Raw genomic sequence first — 23729 nt, 5'->3', positions numbered from 1 at the left:
GACTCTGCCTGTAATGGACCCACATTTGCCTTAGTCAAACACTTCCTTTTTCCATACCTGTAGAAGCTTTTACAGTCAGTGTGTGTTTTTTGCTAGTTCACATGCCTATTCTATTCTCCCTTTATCAGTTTCTTTGTCCTCCTTTGCTGTATTCTAAAATCCTCCCAATCCTCAGGTTTACTACTATTCCCGGCAACTTTATAGGCCTTTTCTTTTAATCTTATACAATCCTTAACTTCCTTTTTGTTAACCACAGTTGACTGCCTTTACTTTTGGGGTTTTTGTGCCTTGAAGTACTGTATTGTTGCTGTAAACTATGTCATAATTCTTTGAAGACTACCCATTGTTTATGCACCGTCATACCTTTTACCTAATATGACTTCTGGTTTTCTTTCAACTTCACCTTGGTTATTTCAATACCATTCATGGTATGGAGTCTAAACTCATACACAAGGAATTCATTTTAAACTCGAGCTGTAATTCATGTACAAAGTTTTGTCTCCAGACAGAATGCTATATCATGAGTGCTCCACTGGTTAGTTTTAATCTCTGTCAAATTCAGCATTTTGACTAACTGTAAATTGTAACCAGCAGAAAACGGAATTTTCAAAAACTGTATGTTAGAAAGGTGCAGAGATGCTAGCCAGACTCCAAGAAGCAAGAGGAAATGGGATCATCTCAAAGCCGGTTTTGAAGGAGAGGTGAGAAATAAATGATGGAACATGGAGCAAAGAGAATGATGGTGGGTCACAAGAGGCAACAGCAGTAAATGCAACATTAAAAGCATCACTATGGGTATTAAGTCTAGTTGCATCACTGGGAACCTGTCTCCAGATAGAGGTTAGAATAGGGAGCTACTTTTACGCTGTAGATATGATTTACAGTTCAAATGTTTATAGAAGCCAGTGAAAGTATTAAGACTGTAGACAGGTTGATTTTTTTTTTTTAAATCCAAGTCTATATTTCCTCTTTTATAAAGAACTCATTTTTGATGGTAATGGATGATGACCTGTAACAAAAAAGGCCAGCACATCATTTTGTAATTTATTTAAATGTAACATGAAAGACCAAAGATCAGTCAATCACAACAAACCAGGAATAATTAAACACAGCAAGTACCTAAACTGTTAATTTGTTACATCGTATACACAGCACAGAAACAGGCTATTCAGCCCAACAGGTCTACGCCAGTTTTTCTGCTCCACAGAAGCCTTCTCCCACCTTACTCCATCTCACCCAATCAACATATCCTCTGTTCCTTTCTCACGTGTTTATTCCATTTCCCCCTTAAATGAATCTATGCAATTCACATCAGCCACTCCATTCTAATCACTGTGTAAAGAAGTTTCTCCTGAATTCCTTATTGGATTAGTGACCACCTTAACATTTCTCGCCTCTAGTTTTAGTCTCCCCAAGTGGAAACATTTTCTCTAACTACCCTATCAAATCCTTTCTAATTGTAATCAAGACATCTCCACTTACTGTTTCAAGAGAAACGAGCCCCAGCCTTTTCAATCTTTCCTGATATGTATAACTTCTCAGTTCTGGTATTGAGTAAATCTTTTCTGCACTAACAGAGGAAATAGTTTCTCTATAATTTACCCTACTGAATCCTTTGATCATTTTAATCACCCCTCAATCTTCTAAAGTCAAGGGAATACAAGCCAAGTTTGTGAAACTTGTCCTTTTAAAGTGTTTATCCAGAAGGGTTGTAACCGACAAGGTGCTGGAAGGTGGGGTTAGATTGGGTGGCTAGATGGGTGGCTGGCACGGACACAACAGGCTAAATGGCCTCCTTCTGTGTTGTAATTTTTCTATTTTTTTTTCCTAAGGGAGCTAATAGTTTTTTCAAACTGTCAGAACGAGGCGCTCTCTGGTTGTCTGCAATTTTTCTTTACACCCATTCACAATAAAAGGTTGCAGCACAGCACCATGGGTTTCCTAAGGAAACTCAAATAAAACGAAAGACTGCGGCAGCATTGGAGAAAGTCCAGTCCCCCTCCATGCATTCCATTATCGTAATGAGGGAATGTACAAGAGATGTGTCTTTGCAGACTTAGATTTACCAAGAAAAAAACTTGTTTCTATAGCACATTTTACAGCATCAGGATGTCTCAAAAAGTACTTTACAGCCAATAAAGCATTTTTGAAGTACAGTCATTGTTGTAATGTGCAGAAACATGGCAGGTAATTTACATGCAGAAATGTCCACATTTTTTTTTTACATCCATCTGAGACAGCAGACCTGGTCTTGGTTTAATGTTTCATCCTAAACACGGCACCTCTGACAGTGCAGCACTACCTCAGGACAACATTGAAAATTGTCAGCCTGTACGGCCTTCTGACTCAGACATTCCACCACTGATCCAAGGCTAACATACCGGGTCAGATTCTGGGTTCCCAATGCGCTATGATGGGGTGGGGTGGGGCGAACTGGTAGTGTGTGGGGAAACCAGGAGGTAAGTGGAGTACATCCGTCAGTGGCTTTTTAACCCAGCCACTGCATTATTTCCAGGATTCCTGACCAAGTAACTTGAGTGGACGTGAAGACGGCCCACGTGAGTTAATTTCAACACCAATATTTAAAAGGTACATTGCAAACATGGAATTTAAGTTGGGAGCAGAAGGAATTGACAGATAGAGTGCACACGTTGAAAGGCTGCACTTCATTTTAGATGTGCTGCTGGGGCTGTAATAGCCTGCAGGGAAGTACTCTTTCCAACAGATGGGAGGAAAAAGCCAGCTGGTGAAATCAAGAAGGCATGGCTGGAGCTACCTATCAGTTCAGCAGGAGTGTGGTATCACCCTTGTGGATTCAATGCCAGAAGCGGTTTAATGAGCTAAGCAGGGCAGGAAAGGTAAGGTGACACATTCAATTACATCCTGATCGGTGTGTAAAGTCAAACCCCTCACTCTGGATTCTCAAACACATCACTCTTCACACTAACCTACCTGCAGATGCATCCACCCCTCACTGTCTATTCACCAGCGACACTCATTCTCACCCCTATGCAAAGTCATGCCTAGCCCTCAGGTTACTCCCAACACCAAGAAAAGGCAGAGAACTACAGGTGGCCTTCCAGCTATCTCCATACTGACAACAGGAGGAGGAGGAGCTGAACTGGAGTGCAGTCTTGGCATGATTGGCCATTGGAGATGGGAGACTCCCAGCTACCTGATGACAGAATTAAATATCAAACAGCCACATGACATACAGCACCCACCTCATGACTTGATATTAGAAGTACAGTACGATAAGGTACATGGTGATCACTTAAATCTGTCAAGAAAATAAAGTTTTAATTCATGCCTTTAATCTCCCACAGATACTTCAAGTGTCCTGCAGCAGGCCAACGACTTGGAGTGGATAAGTTGCCTGGTGCGGATGGATTGCATCCCAGGCCGCTGGGGAAGATTGTGGTGGAGATGTGCAGGGGCTTAGAGTCATCGAGTTATACAGCACAGAAACAGGCCCTTTGGCCCTCAAGCACCTAACTATTCTAATCATATTTTCCAGCACTTGGGCCGTAGCCTTGTATGCTATGGCGGTTCAAGTGCTCATCTAAATACTTCTTAAATGTTGTGAGGGTTCCTGCCTCTACTACCTCTTCACGTAGTGTGTTCCAGATTCCAACCAGTGAAATTTTTTTCCTCAAACCCTCTCTAAACCTCCTGCCCCACTTAAATCTATGCCCCCTGGTTATTGACCCCGTAAGGGAAGAGGTTTCTTCCTATCTAACCGATCAATGTCCCTCATAATTTTGTATATCTCAATCATATCTCCCCTCCAAGGAAAACAACCCTAGTCTTTTCAGTCTCTCTTCATAGCTGAAATGCTCCAGCCCAGGCAACATCCTGGTGAATCTCCTCTGCACCCTCTCCAGTGCAGTCACATCCTTCCTATAGTGTGGTGACCAGAACTGTACACAGTACTCAAGCTATGGCCTAACCAGCGTTTTACACAGCTCCATCATAACCTCCCAGCTTTTATATTCTATGCCTCGGCTAATAAAGGCAAGTATCCCATATGCCTTCCTAACCACCTTATCTACCTGTGCTGCTGCCTTCAGTGATCTATGGACAAGTACACCAAGGTCCCTCTGACCATCTGTACTTCCTAGGGTTCTACCATCCATTGTATATTCCCTTGCCTGGTTAGTCCTCCCAAAATGCATCACCTCACACTTCTCAGGATTAAATTCCATTTGCCACAGCTCCACCCATCTAGATCATCCTGTAATCTAAGGCTTTCCTCACTATTTACGACACCAATTTTCATGTCATCTGCAAACTTACTGATCATACCTCCTATATTCACGTCTAAGTCATTAATGTACACTACAAACAGCAAGGGTCCCAGCACCGATCCCTGTGGTACACCACTGGTCACAAGCTTCCACTCGCAAAAATAACCCTCGACCATCGCCTCCTGCCACTAAGCTAATTTTGGATCCACTTTGCCAAATTGCCCTGGATCCCATGGGCCCTTACCCGAAGAAATCTCCCATGCGGGACCTTATCAAAAGCTTTATTGTTGAAGCCCATGTAGACCACATCAATTGCTTTACCCTCATCTACACAGTTCATCACCAACTCAAAAAATTCAATCAAGTTAGTCTGACACGATCTCCCACTGACAAAGCCATGCTGACTATCCTTGATTAATCCCTGCCTCTCAATTTTTTCCAATAATTTCCCTACCACTGATGTTAGACTCACTGGCCTGTAATTACCTGGTTTATCCCTGCTACCCTTCTTGAATAATGGTACCACATTTGCTGTCCTCCAGGCCTCTGATATCTCTCCTGTGGCCAGAGAGGATTTGAAAATTTGTGTCAGAGCCCCTACTATCTCCTCCCTTGCCTCACATTACAGTCTGAGATACATCTCATCTGGGCCTAGGGATTTATCCACTTATAAGACTGCTAAAACGGCTAATACTTCCTCCCTTTCGAAGCTGGCGATAATCTTCCAATCTCCCCTGGGGGTGGGGGGCGGGGGGGCTTGGTACCAGAAAATTGTTAAGTGGCGGATGTGACACCCTTGCTCAGGAAATTTTTGGTAGTAAGAACATGGAGAGACAATACAAGATAAAAAGGTACAAATCTAAAGGGGGTGCAGGAACAGAGGGACCTAGGTGTATATGTGCATAAGTCATTGAAGGTGGCAGAACAGGTTGAGAGACGGGTTGATAAAGCATACAGTATCCTGGGCTTAATTAATAGGGGCATAGAGTACAAGAGCAAGGAAGTTATATTGAACTTGCATAAGACACTAGTTCGGCCTCAGGAGTATTACATCCAGTTCTGGGCGCTGTACTTTAGGAAAGACGTGAGGGCAATGGAGAGTGTACAGAAAAGATTAGATTAGATTAGATTAGAGATACAGCACTGGAACAGGCCCTTCGGCCCACCGAGTCTGTGCCGAACATCAACCACCCATTTATACTAATCCTACACTAATCCCATATTCCTACCAAACATCCCCACCTGTCCCTATATTTCCCTACCACCTACCTACACTAGTGACAATTTATAATGGCCAATTTACCTATCAACCTGCAAGTCTTTTGGCTTGTGGGAGGAAACCGGAGCACCCGGAGAAAACCCACGCAGACATAGGGAGAACTTGCAAACTCCACACAGGCAGTACCCGGAATCGAACCCGGGTCCCTGGAGCTGTGAGGCTGCGGTGCTAACCACTGCGCCGCCCGAGAATGGTTCCAGGGATGAGGAATTTCAGTTATGAAGATAGATTGAAGAAGTTAGGACGGTTTTCCTTGCAGAAGGAAAGACTGAGAGGGGATTTGATAGAGATATTCAAAATCATGAGGACTCTGGACAGAGCAGATAGACAGAAACTGCTCCCATTTGTGAAAGGATTGAGAATGAAGGGGCACAGATTTAAAGTATTTGATAAGAGAAGCAAAAGTAACATGAGGAAAAACTTTTTCACAGTGCGTGGTTAAAGTCTGGAATGCGCTGCCTGAGAATGTGGAGGAGGCAGGTTCAATTGAAGCATTTAAAAGGGAATTAGACAGTTATATGAAACGGGGAGAATGCGGGGAAATGCAACTGAGCGGATTGCTCTTTCAGTGAGCGCAGACACGATAGGCCGAAGGCCTCTTTCTGCACAGTAACGATTCTGTGCTAGAGTGTGGGGATATTCCTAGTAACTATGGGCTGGTCAGTTTGGCATTGGAGGTGGGTAAAGTTTCAGGGAAAAAAAAAAAATCAGAGGCACTTTGAAGGTTTGAGTTGGTTAAAGATAGCAGCATGGATTGGTGAAGAGCAGATTGTGTTTTACGAATTTGGTTGATATTTTTGATGAGGTTGTGGAGAGGATTGATGGGGGGGGGGGGGGGGGGGGTGGGGGGGGGGGGGGGAAGAAATGAAGTGGATGTCCCTATGCCTTTCATATTGTCATGGAATGAGATGTTGATACTTAGTAGCTTTGGTGGGCATCCAATCTTTTCTAGTAGTCTGAAGAGACCACGTCTGCTGACGAGGTCAAAGGCTTTGGTGAGATCAATGAAAGCACGTAGAGTGGCATCTGTTGTTCATGGCATTTCTCCTGTAGCTGGCGAAGGGAGAACAGCATGTCAATGGCGGATCTCTCTTTGCTCGAAAGCCACACTGTGCCTCAGGATAGACACGCTCAGCCAGCTTCTGGAGCCTGTTTAAGGCACCACGAGCGAAGACTTTCCCCACTATGCTGAGCAGGGAGATTCCACGGTAGTTCCACAGTACAAGGACTAAGGGACATACTTTGAAGGTTTTGGGCAAAAGATGCTGGGGAAATGTGAGGAAGACCTCTTTGTTTAAACGCAGCAAGTGGTAAAGACCTGGAAAGAGGGTGATGGAAACGGAAAGAAAAAAATAGATTTGCAGGGCTACAGTGGAAAATTGAGCAGGGGAATGGGACTGACTATTGTGCCAGAGAGCTGGCATGGACTCGATGGGCCAAATTGCCTCCTTCTCTGCTGTAAATGACTGATTGACTACAAACATATGAATTAGGAGGAATAGGCCACTCGGCCCCTCGAGCCTGCTTTGCCAGTCAATAAGATAATGGCTGATCTGATTGTAACCTCGACTCCATACTCTCACCTACCACCCGCCCTCACCGCCACCCCCCCCAAATAAAATTTCACCCTCTTATCAAGGGACTATCGACATTTGCCTTAAAAATATTTAAAGGCTCTGCTTCCACTGCCTTGAGGAAGAGAGTTCCAAAGACTCCCGACCCTCAGAAAAAAATTTCTCATCTGTCTTAATTGGGCAATGCCTTATTTTTAAATAGTAACCCTCATTTCTAGATTCTCCCACAAGGGGAAACATCCTTTCCACATCCACCTTGTCGTCAAGACCCCTCAGGATCTTGCATTGTTCAATTCTCTGTTCTGTAGCTGCTTTGCTTCCCCCCCCCCCTAACTTAAGATGGTCTTTTATATACCTCCCACCTCACAGGGGCATTCAAATGATCATGACATGATTTATTCTCAGTCAGTTGTACTGTAATCTCTATTACCCATCTATGTGCATGCTTCTCTTCAGTTCCATTGATTCTTTTCAGCAGTTACAATTTTAAACAAGCTGCAAGAAGCCAAAGTTTAAGAGTAAAAAAAAAAAGTGGTTAAGGCAGGTAAAAACGGAGTACTGGAAATACTCCGCAGGTCTGACGGCATCTGTGGAGGAACAGTTAACCTTGAGTTGGATATTAAAGGGAGGTGTAGGTCCATTAAAGATGCAAGTAATACTTCAACCGACAAGATAATGGCCGACTGAACAATTACTGTACTTTCTATCGATTTCCACAGTAGAAGAAAAAGGATAAAATGCCATTGATAGAAGGGAAACTAAAAATAATCCAAAGGGAGAAACTTACTGAATTCAATGCAAGTTTTAAGAAAAAGTAATGGAAAAAATAAAACAGCTTAGGATAGATAAATCTCCAGGACCTGACTGTTTCCACCACAAAATGTTCAAAAGGTGAGGATATTGCAGTAGTGTTAATCATCTTAAGTTCTGATCATGAAATTGTGCCATTAGACTAGTAATTTGCTAACGTTACTTCATTATTTAAAACAGGCGGGAGCGAAAAACCAAGTGACTACGGGCCTGTCAGTTTAACTGAAGTTGTGGGGAAACAACTAGAATCTGCCATTAAGAGAATGACTAATACATTACTAAATAGGAGCTGATCAGAGAGAGTCAGCATGGCTTTAAAGGAAAATTATGTCTACAGAACCTTTTTCTTAAATTAGAGGTCACTAATAAAGGTAGATCAGGGTGCATCAATAGGCCTACAGAAGGCATTCAATAAGGCTCCAAACAAGGAGTAACAAAAATGAGATAGCTTTTTGATTTAGGAGGAGGGAGAGTGTGTGGCGATATAGGACAGGTACTTTGGGGGAGAAACGGGAAGTGGCATGATCCTCAGGGATCAATATATTCATGGTTTGAATAAAGGAATGAGTTGGATATCAAAATTTTCTGCGACATTAGGTAGTGCAGATGGGAGCAGGAAGTTACAACTGTACACAGAGATTAAGGTGAGTGGACAAGACTGTGACAGATGGAGTTCAATGTGGGGAAGAGTGGTCATCCACTTTGGACCCAAGAAACAGAAATCAGTATTTTTGAAATGGTGAGAAACTAGGAACTGTAGAATGGCAGAAAGATTTGGAAGTCCATGTACACAAATTAAAAACAAGCAGAAAGGTACAAATAGCAATCTCAAAAGCTAATGGAATGTTGGCCTTTATCTCAAAACAGCTGGATTACAAAGGGGTAGAAGTTGTGCTTCAGTTGAATAGAGCCTTGGTCAGACCCCATTTGGAGTACTCAGATCAGTTCTGGGCACCAGAGGAAGGGTATATTGGCTTTGGAAGGGGTGTAGTGCAGATTCACCAGAATTATACTGGGGCCAAAAGGGTTAAATTAAGAGGACAGTCTGCATACATTAGACGTATTCCCTCGAGTAGAGGATTAAGAATGATACTGGAGACATGAAAAAAATATTTTTGATTCCCCTAGTGGGGAATCCAGAACAAAGGGACGTAATCTTAAAGTTACTGTCTGACCATTCACGAGCAAAATCAGGAAGCACAAACCGAACTGCAATTCTTAAAAGTCAGTGGATAATGAGACAATTTGTCAGGTAAGGGCATCAATGGGCTATGCAACAAAGGCAGGTAAATGGAGTTAAGATGCCGATCAGCCATGATCAAAGTGAATGGCAGAGCAGGTTCGAGGAGCTGTGTGGCTTATTCCTGTTACTATGTGCCATTCAACATCCAATTTTGGGGCACGTTTGTTGCAATCCCTGTTGTCCAGACAGGATCCCAATTCTAAAACAGTAATATGCTGTTTTTGACCCTCTCCACCTGCCCAGAGGATAAACTCATTTGCCATCATGGGTAAAGAACCAATTCCAGCTGGCAGCACTGGTGCTGTTCTGAATTAGTCTCTAGGAGGCTCATTTCTTCAACCATGTGGGCTTCTATCACCATTAACCCACCCAAAGAATAACATTTGTTGAAGACCACTTGTTCATGAGGGGAAAAAAAAAAAATCACACTGAACAGTGCATGCTGTATAGTTATGGTCCAAATCAGAATATTCAACAGTATATTCAAATTTGTGTGAAGGGATGAAATACTGCTACTTTACGATGCAAGGGGCATTGTAGAATTGGTAATAGCACTTTGAAGCACATTGTGGGACCAACACTGATTACACAACACAGTCCTTGTAATTGGTTATTAAACTTCAATACCAAGCAGCAGCTTTATGTATAATTAATAAAATCACAAGCTAAAGTTATACATGAAGTATTGTGTACAGTTTTGGTCTCTGAAGATTATAATTGCATTGAACGCAGTTCAGAGAAGGTTCACTCAACTGATTCTGGGATGACAGGGCTCTTACGAGGAAAGGTCGGACAGGTTGAGTCTGTATTCATTGGAGTTTAGAAGGAGGGGTGATCGTATTGAAAGATAAAAGACCCTGAGGGGTCTTGACAGTGTGGATGCGGAGGATGTTTCCCCTTGTGCAAGAGACTAAAACTAAAGGAGCACAGTTTAAAAATAAGATGTCTCCCATTTAAGACAGAGGAGAACAATTTTCACTGTCGCTGGGTGAGTATCCTGGAACTCCCCAACACCGTGGGTGAGTCCTTTACCATATGGACTGCAGCGGTTCAAGGCGGCGGCTCACCACCACCTTCAAGGGCAATTGAGGATGGGCAATAAATGCTGGCCGAGCCAGAGATGCTCACATTAAAATAATAAAAAATATGAATTAGGAACTGGCATTTCTGTTGCGTCTTGTCCTGGAACATTACACAGATTACTTTTTGAGTGGAGTCACTGAGAGCAAGAGCTGTACCCAATTCACACAAGGTTCCAAATAGCAAGATGATCAGATAATCTGTTGATAAATGGAGGAATATTGGCCAGCACACTGGGAGAAGAGCACGAAGAGGAGGAGGACCGAGAGACAGACAGCAGCACCCAAGAGAGCTATTCAGTCCAGTCTGTGGCTCCAGAGTCGAATGATGTAATTCTGAGAAAAATCAAAGTGTGATGTCACAGGAAAACAGGTAGTTGATTAGTTAGTGAGTATTTGTCTCCTATACCTTTCAAAAACTCAGGTAATTTTAGTAACTTAGGTTTACGAATAGTAGTAAAGCTGACTAGATTTGGGGGGGGGGGGGGGGGGGTCAATATTTCCGATTTATCTTAACTAGGGAATTTCAAATCGGGTGAAGTAGAACATTTAGTGAAATACTGCATTTGCTGACAATGCAACCACTAGGTGGCACAGAACTAGCACATGGGCAAATGCAGCCTCTTCCACTGAAACATCACTGTCTGCAACGTTTCAGGCAGCTGCCAAGATTAAAGGTGGCATTGTTCAATTTATCACAAAAAACAAATTCAATCCAAAAATCCCTCAATGGCTGCCATCACTGCCTCCATCCCACCCCCCAACAGTCCCCCGCTTCCTCCTGCCATTGCGCTTCTCTTTGCCACTCCCTCCCGCGCCAATCTTCTCACTGCTAGCTCCTCAGGGTCACGCCACAGTCCTCCCCCTCCCCCGCCCTCTGCCGATTGTTCTCTGTTGCTCGCTTCTCCACCCCGGTGGGTCAATGTAGCCATGGGAGTCAGTGGGCTTATAATGAATATTGGTGGACCACCTCTCCCCAGAGAAGTTGAGGAAGGGAAGGGAATTGTTGGAGATAGCTCATGTAAAGGCGAGAAGGGTGGAAACGGGAAGCAAACGATGAGGTTTTCCAGTTCAGACCGAAAGCAGGAAGAGACATCGATATAGTCATCAATGTACTGGAAAAGAGCTGAGAGAGGGGGACTGAGTAGGACTGGAACAAGGAATGTTCACATAGCCCACATAAAGACAGGCATAACTAGGACCCACGCAGGTATCCACAGCAGAAGGGAGTAGAGTTGAAGGAGAAGTTTTTGAGAACAAGTTCAGCCGGGCGGAGGAGGGTGGTGGTGGTTGATGGGGACTGAATGGGTCTCTGTTCAATGAAGCAGAGTACCCTCCAACTGTCGTGGTGGGGGATGAAGGTGTAGAGAGATTGGATGTCCATAGCGATGAGGTGGCAGTTAGGGCCAGGAAACTGAAAACTGTCCAAATGACATAGAATGTCAGAAGAGTCACAGACGTAGGTGGGAAGAGAATGGACTGGGGAGAAAAGATAGAGCTGAGATAGGCAGAAATAAGTTCAGTGTGGCAGGAACAGGCTGAAACAATGGGTCAACTAGGACAGTCCGGTTTGTGGATTTTGGGAAGTAGATAAAGCGGACTGTCAGAGGTTGGAAGCTGTTGGGGGGGGGGGGGAAATCTCTGGAGGAGGAGGAGTCAGTGACAGCGCTAGAGACAGTGGTTTGATGTTCAGTGGTGGGGCATGGTCCAGGGGGAGGTAGGAAGAAGTGTCAGAGTCAGCGCTCAGCCTCTGCAAGGTAGGTCAGGTCAGTATGCCCAACAACAGCACCACCCTCATCAGCAGGTCTATTCACAATGTTGGGGTTAGACCAGAGAACGGAGTGCAGCAAGTTCTAAGAGAGACAGGTTGAGTGAGCGAGGGGAGCAGAGAAATTGAGAAAGCCAATGTCACTCCGACAGAACTCAATGAAGAGGTCAAGAGTGGGTAACAGGCCAGAGGGGTCCAGGTGGAGGGAAAATACTGGAGGTGGGTAAAATGGTCCACTGCTCGAGGGGAGGACTCCTAGTCAAAGTAGTAAGCCCAGAGGCGAAGATGATGGAACAGCTCATTGTCAGTCCAAGCGCGAAATTCATTGTTTTATCCCCTTATGGTCCCACCTCAGAGTCCTCTGTTAAGTACAGATCGTTCAGCTTTGTTATTTAATCTCTCCTGCCCCTCTGCATCACATACCTCCTCACTACCTTCACGCTTAAAACCCAAATCTTTTCTAACCTTTGCCAATTCTGATAGAAGGTCACAGACCTGAAACATTAACTCTGCTTCTCTCTCCCCAGATGCTGCCTGACCTGCTCAGTATTTCCAGTACTTGGTTTTTAGTTCAGAGTTCCAGGAACTTCAGTATTTTGTTTCCATATAAATACCTGGAAGTTGTTATAGGTGAAACAGTAGTGGTAATGTAGATCATAACAAGGGTAATACAGTAATCATTGGAGATATCAATCTACACATAGTCTGGGTAATCCTAATTAGCAGTAATGTCAGAGTGCGGCACGGAAACAAGCCCTTTGGCCCATCGCGTCTGTGCCGCCAATCAAGCACCTAATTACTCTGATCCCATTTTCCAGCGCTTGGCCCGTAGCTTTGTATGCTGTGGCAAATCAAGTGCTCATCTAAATACTTCTTAAATGTTGTCAGGGTTCCTGCTTCGACCACCCCTTCAGGCAATGCGTTCCAGATTCCAACTGCCCTCTGGGTGAAAAGATTTTTCCTCCAATCCCCTCTGAACCTCCTGCACTTTACCTTAAATCTATGCCCCCTGGTTACTGACCCCTCTGCTAAAGGGAAAAGATTTCTTCCTTTCTAACCTATCTATGCTCCTCATTATTTTGTATACCTCAATCATATCTCCCCTCAGCCTTCTCTGTTCCAAGGAAAATAACCCTAGCCTTTTCAGTCTCTCTTCATAGCTGAAATGCTCCAGCCCAGGCAACATCCTGCTCAATGTCCTCTGCACCCTCCCCAGTGCAATCACACCCTTCCTATAGTGTGGTGACCAGAACTGTGCACAGTACTCAAGCTATGGCCTAACCAGCATTTTATACAGCTCCATCAAAACCTCGGCCAATAAAGACAAGTATCCCATATGCTTTCCTAACCACCTTATCTACCTGTGCTGCTGCCTTCAGTGATCTATGGACAAGTACACCAAGGTCCCTCTGACCCTCTGTACTTCCTAGGGTCCTACCACCCATTGTATATTCCCTTGCCTTGTTGGTCCTCCCAAAATAAATCACCTCTCACTTCTCAGGATTAAATTCCATTTGCCAAAGCTCCGCCCATCTATATAGTCCTGTAATCTAAGGCTTTCCTCCTCACTACTTACGGCACCACCAATTTTCGTGTCATCTGTGAACTTACTGATCATACCCCCTATATTCACATCTAAGTCATTAATGTACACTACAAACAGCAAGGGTCCCAGCACCAATCCCTGCAGTACATCACTGGTCACAGGTTTCCACTCGCAAAAACAACCCTCGACCATCACCATCCGCCACCTGCCACTAAGCCAATTTTGGATCCAATTTGCCAAATTGCCCTGGATCCCATGGGCTCTTACCTTCTTAACCAATCTCCCATGCGGGACCTTATCAAAAGCCTTACTGAAGTCCATGTAGACGACATCAACTGCTTTACCCTCATCTACACATTTCGTAACTAACTCAAATAATTCAATCAAGTTAGTCAGACACCATCTCCCCCTGACAAAGCCATGCTGACTATCCCTGATTAATCCCTGCCTGTCCAAGTGGCGATTAATCATGCCCCTCAGAATTTTTTCCCAATCGTTTCCCAGCCACTGATGTTAGACTCACTGGCCTGTAATTACCTGGTTTATCCCTGCTACCCTTCTTCAATAATGGTACAACATTCACTGCCCGCCAGTCCTCTGGTACCTCTCCTGTGGCCCTGCTATCTCCTCCCTTGCCTCACATAACAGCCTGGGATACATCTAATCTGGGCCTGGGGATTTATCCACTTTTAAGCCCGCTAAAACAGCTAATACGTTCCCCTCTTGCAATGCTAATTTGTTCAAGTACATCACAATCCCCCTCCCTGATCTCTACACCTACATCATCCTTCTCCATAGCGAACACTGATTGAAAGTAATAATTTAAAACCTCACCTATGTCCTCCGGCTCCACACACAGATTGCCACTTTGGTCCTTAATGGGCCCCACTCTTTCCCTGGTTATCCTCTTGCCCTTAATATACTTATAAAACGCCTTAGGATAATCCTTTATCTTCCCTGCCAGTGTTTTTCATGTCCCCTCTGCGGTCTCCTAATTACTTTTTTTTTTTTTTTAAGTACTCCCCCTACACTTTCGATACTCCTCTAGTGCCTCCACTGTTTTCAGCGCTCTGAATCTGTCATAAGCCTCTTTTTTTTTTATATAACTGATCCAATCCTCTATATCCCTCAACATCCAGGGTTCCCTGGACTTGTTGGTCCTACCCTTCACCTTAATAGGTACATGTTGGCTCTGAACTCAGTATTTCCTCTTTGAATGACTCCCACTGATCGGATGTCGACTTCCTACAAGTAGCTGCTCCCAATCCACTTTGGCCAGATCCGGTTTCATCTTAAAATCGGCCTTCCCCCAATTCAGTACCTTTATTTCCGGCCCATCTTTACTGTAGTAATTGACTCCTTGATCAACAGTGCAATGCTCCATGGCCTTCTGGTCAGTTATTCTGTGACCTCGTCCTATCTACACCATCTCCTTTGTTATCTCTTGCCCCACCCCTACTTTACTTACTTAAAACCTTTCACATTTCTAATATTTGCCAGTTCTGAAGGTCACTGACCTGAAAGGTTAACTCTGCTTCTCTCTCCAGATGCTGCCAGACCTGCTGAGTATTTCCACCATTTCTCGTCTTTAGTTCAATGCCACCTCCTCTTCTACCCCCTCCCGTCATGCCTGAAGATTCTATACCTTGGAATATTGAGCTGCCTGTCCTGCCCCTCCCTCAAACATATCTCTGTGATAGCAATATCATAATGCCATGTGCTAATCAACGCCCTCAATTCATCTGCCTTACTAGTAAGACTCCTTGCATTAAAATAGACCAATCCAATCTTGCATTTTTCACTTGTGCCTTAACAGGTCTATAGTTGCTCTGCCTCCAGACTGACTCAGTTTCTCTTCTACAATTGACTGTGCATCACCCCCTACTGTAACTCCACTCTTTATCCCATCCCCCTGCCAAATTAGTCTAAATCTCCTCCCCACCAACAGCACTAGCAAACCTCCCAGCCAGGATGTTGGTCCCATTCTGGTTCAGGTGCAACCCGTACAACTTGTCCAGGTCCCACAACTCAGCAGGGAATGACAGGTCAAGATTTAGATGTGACTTGATTGTTGAAGTTCTTTTCACTTTTGGATTGTGAAAGTACCAGTGAGCTAGATAAGAAGCAGGCAGTTGAAATCTGGCTGCGACCTGCCTGGAGACCTGAGAAAATACCTCTCTCTATAAAGAGAGAGCGCCTGCATCTCTTGAAAAGAAATCCTGTATTTGAAAGGTGGCAGATGTCTATTGCCTCCTGTCTGAGGAATTCCTGCATCCAGTGTGGTTACTGTTGCCTCCTGTGTTTTGGGAAACCCTGGAACCTGCAGAAAGTTTATACTGTGTGTTGTTGCTGTGAATTCAGAGCAAACAGTATGTTGAGGAACCAACTGGAGAATGAGCTATTTTCGATCAAGTATTGTGCAATGAGTAAGGGTTAATTAATAATCTTGTTATAAAGGAGCCTCTAGGAAAGAGTGACCATAATGATAATGTAAAATTCTAAGTTTGAATGTGATGTAGTTCAACCCAAAATGAGGGTCTTCAATCTGAACAAAGGAAACTTTGAAAGTATGTGGGGCAAACTGGCATTGGTAGATAGACAATGGCAATGGCCAGCATTTAAAGAATTAATATGTGCTTTACAAATTTACATGCTTTGATGCACAAAACCCAGCAGAAAAAGGTGATCAAACCATGGCTAACAAGAGAACTTAAAGATTGTATTCAATCAAAGGAAGAAGCTTATAAAGTTGACAAAGTAGTGAGCTTGAGGATTGGGAGCATTTTAGTATTTAGCAAAGGCGGCCCAAGAAACTGATAAAGAAAGAGAAAATAGAGCATGAAAGTAAACTCGGAACAAAAAAAAAAACAGACTGTAAAAGTTTTTATAGTTATGTAAAAAGGAAATTCACAAAGACATGATTAACGAGGAAAAATATAGACCCACTACAGGCAGGGACAGAAGAATTTATAATGGTGATTAAGGAAATAGCAGAGAAATTAAACAAATACTTTATCTGTCTTCAAAGGAAGATACAAAAAAAAACTCCCAGGATTACTAGAGAACCAAGGGACTAGCAAGAATGAGGAACTGAAAGGAAATACATAAAGTTTTAAAAAAATAGTACTTGGGAAATTAATGGGACTGAAAGTAGATAAATCCACTGGACCTGATCAACAACCTAGAGTGTTTTAAGAGATGGCTATAGAGATGGTGGATGCATTGGTCATCCTCCAAAATTCTATAGATCTTGGAACAGTTCCTGCAAATTGGAAGGTAGCAAATTTAATCACACTACTTAAAGGCACGAGTGAGAGAGAAAACAAGGATCTATAGATCTGTTAGGGAAAGTGCTAGAATCTATTATAAAGGGCGTGATACCTAGACATTTAAAATAACGGCAGGTTTGAGCAGAGTCAGCATGGATTTATGAAAGGGAAATTATGTTTGACAAGCCTGAGAGTTTTTTTTGAAGATGTAACTCGTAGAATAGATAAGGGGAAACCATTGCATGTAGTGTATTCGTATTTACAGAAGGCTTTTGATAAGGTCCAACATAGGAGGTCATTAAGCAAAATTAGAGCATGTGGGGTTCGGGGTAAAATACTGGCATGGACTGAGAATTAATTAATGGACAGAAAACAGAGTAGGAGTAAACAGGTCATTCTCAGGTTAGTAGGCTGTAACTGGTGGAATACCGCAAGGATAAGTGCTTGAGTCCAATATATATCAATGATTTGGATGTGGGGACCAAATGTACTATTTCCCCAAATGAGAACAGAAATACTCAGCAGGTCAGGCAGCATCTGTGTAGACAGAAACAGAGTTAACATTTCAGGTCTGTGACCCTTCATCAGAACTGGCAGAAGTTCAAAATTTAACAGTCTTTAAGCAAGTGAAAGGGGGAGAGGGGGAGGAAGATCAAGGAAGGAAGGACTGTGATAGGACAGTTGGGGGGGGGGGGGGGGAAGATTAAATAAATTAATAATTTCACTTGCTCAAATACTAACATTTCTACCTTTTGCCAGTTCTGATGAAGGGTCACAGACCTGAAACATTAACTGTTTCTTTACACAGATGCTGCTAGGCCTGCTCAGTATTTTCAGCACTTTCTGTTCTCATTTCAGAGTTCCAGCATCCACAGTATTTTGTTCTTAGTACTATTTCCCCAGTTTGCTGATGACAAAACTAGGTAGGAATTGGTGTTGTGAGGGGGATGCAAAAGAGGCTTCAAGGAAAATTTAGACAGGCTAAGTGAGTCAGCAAGAACATGGCAGACGGAATACAACATGGAAAAATGTTAAGTTTTCCACTTTGATAGGAAAAACAGAAATGTAGCGCATTTCTTAAATGGAGAGAGATTAGGAAGTGTTGATGTCCAAAAGGACCTGGGTGTCTGTGTTCACAAGTCACTGAAAGCTAACACGCAGGTGCAACAAGCAATTCGGAAGGCAAATGGTACGTTGGCCATTATTGCAAGAAGATTTGAGTTGAGTAAAGAAGTCTTGCTGCAATTGTATAGCACCTTGGTGAGACTGCACCTGGACTATTGTGTACAGTTTTGGTCTCCTTACCCAAGGAAGGATTTAACTGCCATAGAGGGAGTGCAAACGTTTACCAGACTGATCTCTGGGATGGCTGGATTGTCCTTAGAGATGAGGAGACTGGACCTATATTCAAGGGTTTAGAAGAATGAAAGGTGTACAGGTTCGACAGTGTAGATGCAGGAAGGAACTTTCTCATGGCTGGGGTGTGTGTGGGGGGGTGTGGGGTGGAAAAAAGAGAAGGGGAAGGAAAGAAAAGAATCTAGAACCGGGGGCAGTCTCAGAATAAGGGGCAAGCCATTTAGGACTGAGATGAGGAGAAATTTCTTCACTGAAGGTGGTGAATCTTTGGAATTCTCTACCCCAGAGGACTGTGGAGAATCAGTCATCGAATATATTCAAGACAGAGATCCACAGATTTCTAGATATCAAGGGATATGGGGATAGTTCGGGGAAAATGGTATTGAGGTAGATCAGCCATGATCTAGTTGAATGACAGCAAGCTTGAGGGTCCAAATAGCCTCCTCCTATTTCCTATGTTCCAGAATAGACTGCTCTTCTCTGAAGAGTACCATGGGATTTATTTTATTTAGAGATACAGCACTGAAACAGGCCCTTCGGCCCACCGAGTCTGTGCCAACCATCAACCACCCATTTATACTAATCCTGCATTAATCCCATATTCCTACCACAACCCCACCTTCCCTCAATTCCCCTACCACCTACCTATACTAGGGGCAATTTATAATGGCCAATTTACCGATCAACTTGCAAGTCTTTGGCTGTGGGAGGAAACCGGAGCACCCGGCGAAAACCCATGTGGTCACAGGGAGAACTTGCAAACTCCGCACAGGCAGTACCCAGAATTGAACCTGGGTCGCTGGAGCTGTGAGGTTGCGGTGCGAACCACTGTGCCGCCCTTTTACATCCACTTCAACAGATTGCCCGTTTAGTTTGACTTCATATTAACGGCATAGCTTAGTTTAACTTATTTGTAAGACAGCACCTATGATAGTGCAGCTCAGTCCTGCTAAATTATCAAGTTAGATGGAGTGCTCAAGTCCATGGTGCTTTGAGCTTGTAATCTCACCAACCGATATTCATTGCTAACCCCTTGACCTTGCCATCTCACGTGGCCTTGCTACTCCCATGGTATCAATCACAGCCAAGGACATCTGCGGTAACTTACTTGTATCGCTCACCGCCCACGTATTCCTTCTCACTTCCAACCCAGTTTCATTGTGGCCACCCCTAAAAAACATCTCTGTCCCAATTAATTTGCAACTGCACTTTCAAAATCCCAACTGTCCAACCTTTGGCCCTCCATTCATCACAATACTTCTGCACCTACCCATCTGCTTAAATCACACCCTCACTTCCACCTTAGAAGTCCTAGCTCCCATTAAAACTTTTACTCTTCCTCACCCCGGCCATACCCCCAGGACAACCCTCATGTCCACTCCCTTGAAGTCCAAGGGGCACAGACTTGAAAGCATATGGTAGATAACTGGATTAGCCATCCACTGCCAGATCTGGCTGGATCACTTATAACGCCATCAGGTTCAGCTCAACTACCAAAACGGATTATTCCAGAATCATCTTCGAAGGCAAGGAAAACCCCCAGCTTCCCTTTGCAACTGCAAACTGTCTTCTTAAACCCTTCTCTCGCACTCTCATCTTGAAACAAGTGTAAAGGAACTCATGGACTTTATCACCAAGATTGAGACCATCCGTTCAGCTGCTTGTCACTTCCCTCCGTTCCATGAGCCCATCCAGTCAAACTTCATCCAAGGCTCTCCCCTGCCCTAGGCATGAACTTAGTTTCTCTCCAATCTCCCCCCATGTCCTCTCTCCAAGATCTTATCCATAAGACCCACCTCCTGCTCCCTCAACCCTACTCCCAATAAACTGACAACCTCTTCTCTTCCTGACTCTTATGTTAGTTGATATTGTTAACTGTCCCCTCTCCTCAGGTACTAGCCCTCCCTCTTTCAAATTTGCCACCACCACCCACTCCTCAAATCAACCACCCTTGAACCCTCAGACTTTCAAACTAACACCCCAACCCCGAGCTCCCCAGCTGCAACCTCCCTTTCCTCTCAAGACCTTCAACGTGTTGTCTTCCAAATTTGTGCCCATCTTTCCCAACACTCAGTTCTGCTCCACCACAGTACTGAGATGGCTTTTTATGAAAAGTTACAAATGGAATCATGGGATTGTGGCAAAAATAAAGTACTCCACCTCATCCTTCGCAATCTGTCTGCAGCCTTGGACCACATCATCTTCCTCCAATGCCTCGGTCATCCAGTTGGGCAGGACTGCACTTGCCTGGTTTCATTCTCATATATCCAGTCATAGCCAGAGAATCAACAGCAATGGCTTCTCTTCCTGCTCCTTCACTATTACCTCTGGTGATTCCCATGGAACAAACCTTGGCTCCCTGCTATCTATCATTTACATGTTGCCCCTCAGCGAAATCATCCAAAAATAGCGTCAGTTTTCACATGTATGCTGACGACATCCAACTCTACTTCATCACAGTCACAGACCTGAAACATTAACTGCTTCTCTCTCCACAGATGCTGCCTGACCTGCTGAGTATTTCTAGCGCTTGGTTTTATTTCAGATTTCCACCATCTGCAGCATTTTGCTTTTATCTACATCACCACCACCCCTCTTGACCCCTCCACTGTCTCTAAATTATGAGACAATGTATCCAACATCCAGTGATGAGCAGAAATTTCCTCCAACTAAACACTGGAGAGACTGAAGCTAGCATCTTCAGGCCTTGCCAAAAACACCATTCCCTAGCCATTGACTCCATTCCTCTCCTCAACAGTGAGGCTGAATTAACTGTTCACAACCTTGGTGTTGTATTTGATAGATGAGCTTCCGTCCACACGTCTGCACCGTTACGAAGACCGCCTATTTTCCACCTCCATAACATCACCTGGCTCGCCCCTGCCTCAGCTCATCTGCTGAAACCCTCATCCATGCCTGTTACTTCTAGACTTGATTATTCCAACTCACTCCTAGCTGGCCTCCCCTGCATAAACTGAAGGTCAACCAAAACTCTGTTGCCAGTGTCTTAACTTGCACCAAGTCCTGTTCACCTATCATCCCTGCGCTCGCTGACCTACACTATTTTGCAGTTAAGAATCACCAGTTTTAAATTTCAAATTTTTCAAATCCTTTCATGGCGTTGCTCCACCCCATCTCGAATCTCCTACAGCCCTACAACACTCATCTTTCATTTAATTCTGGCCTCTAGAACATGCGTGATTTTAGTTGCTCCATCACTGGCTACTGTGCTCTGCAATTCTCTTCCTAAACCCCTCCTCCTCTCTACCCCCCTCTCTCTCTCCTCCTTTATAATGCTCCTTAAAAATATACCTCTTCACCCAAGCTGTTGGTCACCTCTCAATATCTCGTGGTACAGTGTCAAACTGTTTTATAACATTCCTGTGAAGCATCTTGGATCATTTTACTATGTTATAAGGCACTATATGAACTCATGTTGTTCCTGACTTGGAAGAAAATGTGCATTCTGTCAATTGAACCTAAGGTAACAAAATATTAAGACTGAAACAGTTTCAATAATGGATTCGATCTTTCCCAACGTCTCCGTTGACAATATACCACTGCATCTATTTCACAAAGTCACATTATTATTGCAAAGACATGAATTTGAACCTACGCAAAGGATGCATGCGTTGCCGTAAGCAAGTACGAGCCAAGTATATACAGAAAGTGATCAGGTTGTCCTTGAAACATCCCTGTAGATCATTACCTCCAGACTCTGTTCAATGTCCACAACAACAGCAATAAAAAAAAGCAGCATACACAATAAATACTGAAATGCTAACACTATCTCACAGCCTTACATCCATCTCATCCATCATGCATTGATAAATAAGATTTCCCCCGAAGCTGCATCTCAGACTCCACAGAGCTGTGGAATGGATACGAGATGGAATAGCACAAGGAATGTTCACAGTTTCCATTCTCGTTTACTGACATGCATGTGAGCACAAGTTCAGACACTTCCTCAGAGAGTGTTCCCCATGGCTGCTCGAGCATCTCCCAGAGACTCTTATCGAAACACTATGACTACCCTTGGAGCAGGCAAGGAATTTTAACTCTGTTTGCCCTCATGCGTAAAGAATTTGCTTCCAAATCTTGGTCAAGATAACTTGGTAATTGATAACCAAGACATAAACCAAAGTGTCACCGATTTTCCTTCCTCTTACAATATACACACCCACCCACATCCTAAAGACCCAGATAGGACAAGTCGACATAGGACTCCGTAACTACTAAATACAACTCCATTCCACAACCTTGCCATTTACCTCAAGCAAAATATTGCCATGATCCCAACAGTTCAAGAATGTGTTAAATATCCAGTCAGCATAAAGATTAAGCTTACTTAATGTTTTTACAGCCTTTTCACAGCCTGATGAGCAGCTCCAAAAGGAAGCAGAGCTAATATGGCCAGCAGATAGTGTGCCAAGGTCTGAAGTTGTTAAAGGCAATGTACAGGCCCAGCAGGCTAGAGCGCCCAGGAGAAAGGCAAGACACTGTCCTATCAGCTGCAGCAGCGTAGAAGGCGGAAGATAGAAAAAATGTGAGCAGGAAGAGATGTAAGTAGTGAGCCCCAATGTGAAGGGGGAAGAGACAAAAACTAGTGAGCCCCAAGGATTGGCGAACATCTCTGCAAGGATAAGGCAGACTTCCATTTCATCCCACTCTGACCTTTCAGTCTATTGCTTCTTACACTGCTCCTATCCTTAGCTATTTTCTGTCATTTTCTCCCATTCAAGTTTGCTCCCTTGCACTAAATGTTCTGCTCATTTTTTTTTTAAGTTGCTCGACTATGCAGAAGACAACTATTTATTTTGTTCAGCAATTTTTAATCTTTGTCTCATTTATTTAAAAATATTGAGGTCATTAAAGTCGTGTGCGCAATAGTACTTACCATATTAGGTATGTGATTGTCGCCCACAATTCTCCTCTCAAGTCTTTTATATATTTCTGAGCAGAGTTCAGAAGTTCAATTTGTGAACTAGTTCCCATTGTTTAGGACGCTGATCCTGGCTTCTGTAGAGATTGGAAGAAAAATCAGTAGACCCTGGATTTAACAGTATTACTTCAGGCACCAGCCACTGGAACCTGACTCTAAACCAATAGAGAAAACAAAAGGTCCTTCTGGTTTGCTGACTTCCCTTTTCAGTTCAGAGTGTCTCTATCCAAAATACCAATTCTCTCTCCAGATAGTGACCAATTTACAACATCTTTCCAACACTCTCTTTCAAAAACCATCATATTCTATAATTTAATTACCTCTACTTTTCCATAGCACTCAACTCCAACACCAACTTGAATCTGAGGTGTTAATACAACTTCAATGGATTCTGTTATAAGTCTTTGCCCTACCCCACAAATTATTCTTCCCAACTCAATTCATGCTGGTGCTCTTGCGTCTCCTTGCCCGGCTTCACTCTGGTCCCTTATTCCCCCCAACCCTCTTCAGTTCATGGCGGCACATCTCTCCCTCTACCCCCGCCCCAATCCATGCTGGCACACTTCTTATCCACCCAACAATTCCCTCTCAATTCATGCTGAAGCATGAATGGCAA

At 43.7% G+C, this 23729-nt stretch overlaps 1 protein-coding gene across 3 annotated transcripts in view; it reads right to left on the bottom strand.

Annotated features, from left to right (window-relative positions):
• ggps1 (geranylgeranyl diphosphate synthase 1) overlaps positions 1-23729 on the bottom strand; it is a 103330-nt gene that overhangs the window by 52874 nt on the left and 26727 nt on the right. Inside the window, exon 2 of one of the 3 annotated variants that reach the window (XM_068020630.1) lies at positions 23069-23190. The exons of the other annotated variants lie outside the window; for them this stretch is intronic. The gene's annotated coding sequence lies outside the window, so the exon portion shown is untranslated. The remainder of the gene's footprint in view (positions 1-23068; positions 23191-23729) is intronic. 3 annotated transcript variants of the gene reach the window in all.

The sequence above is a fragment of the Heterodontus francisci genome, chromosome 3 (genome assembly GCF_036365525.1).
Source record: "Heterodontus francisci isolate sHetFra1 chromosome 3, sHetFra1.hap1, whole genome shotgun sequence".
Taxonomy (NCBI): domain Eukaryota; kingdom Metazoa; phylum Chordata; class Chondrichthyes; order Heterodontiformes; family Heterodontidae; genus Heterodontus; species Heterodontus francisci.
Note: the sequence above shows the minus strand (reverse complement) of the source record. Positions and strands in the feature narration are given on the sequence as shown.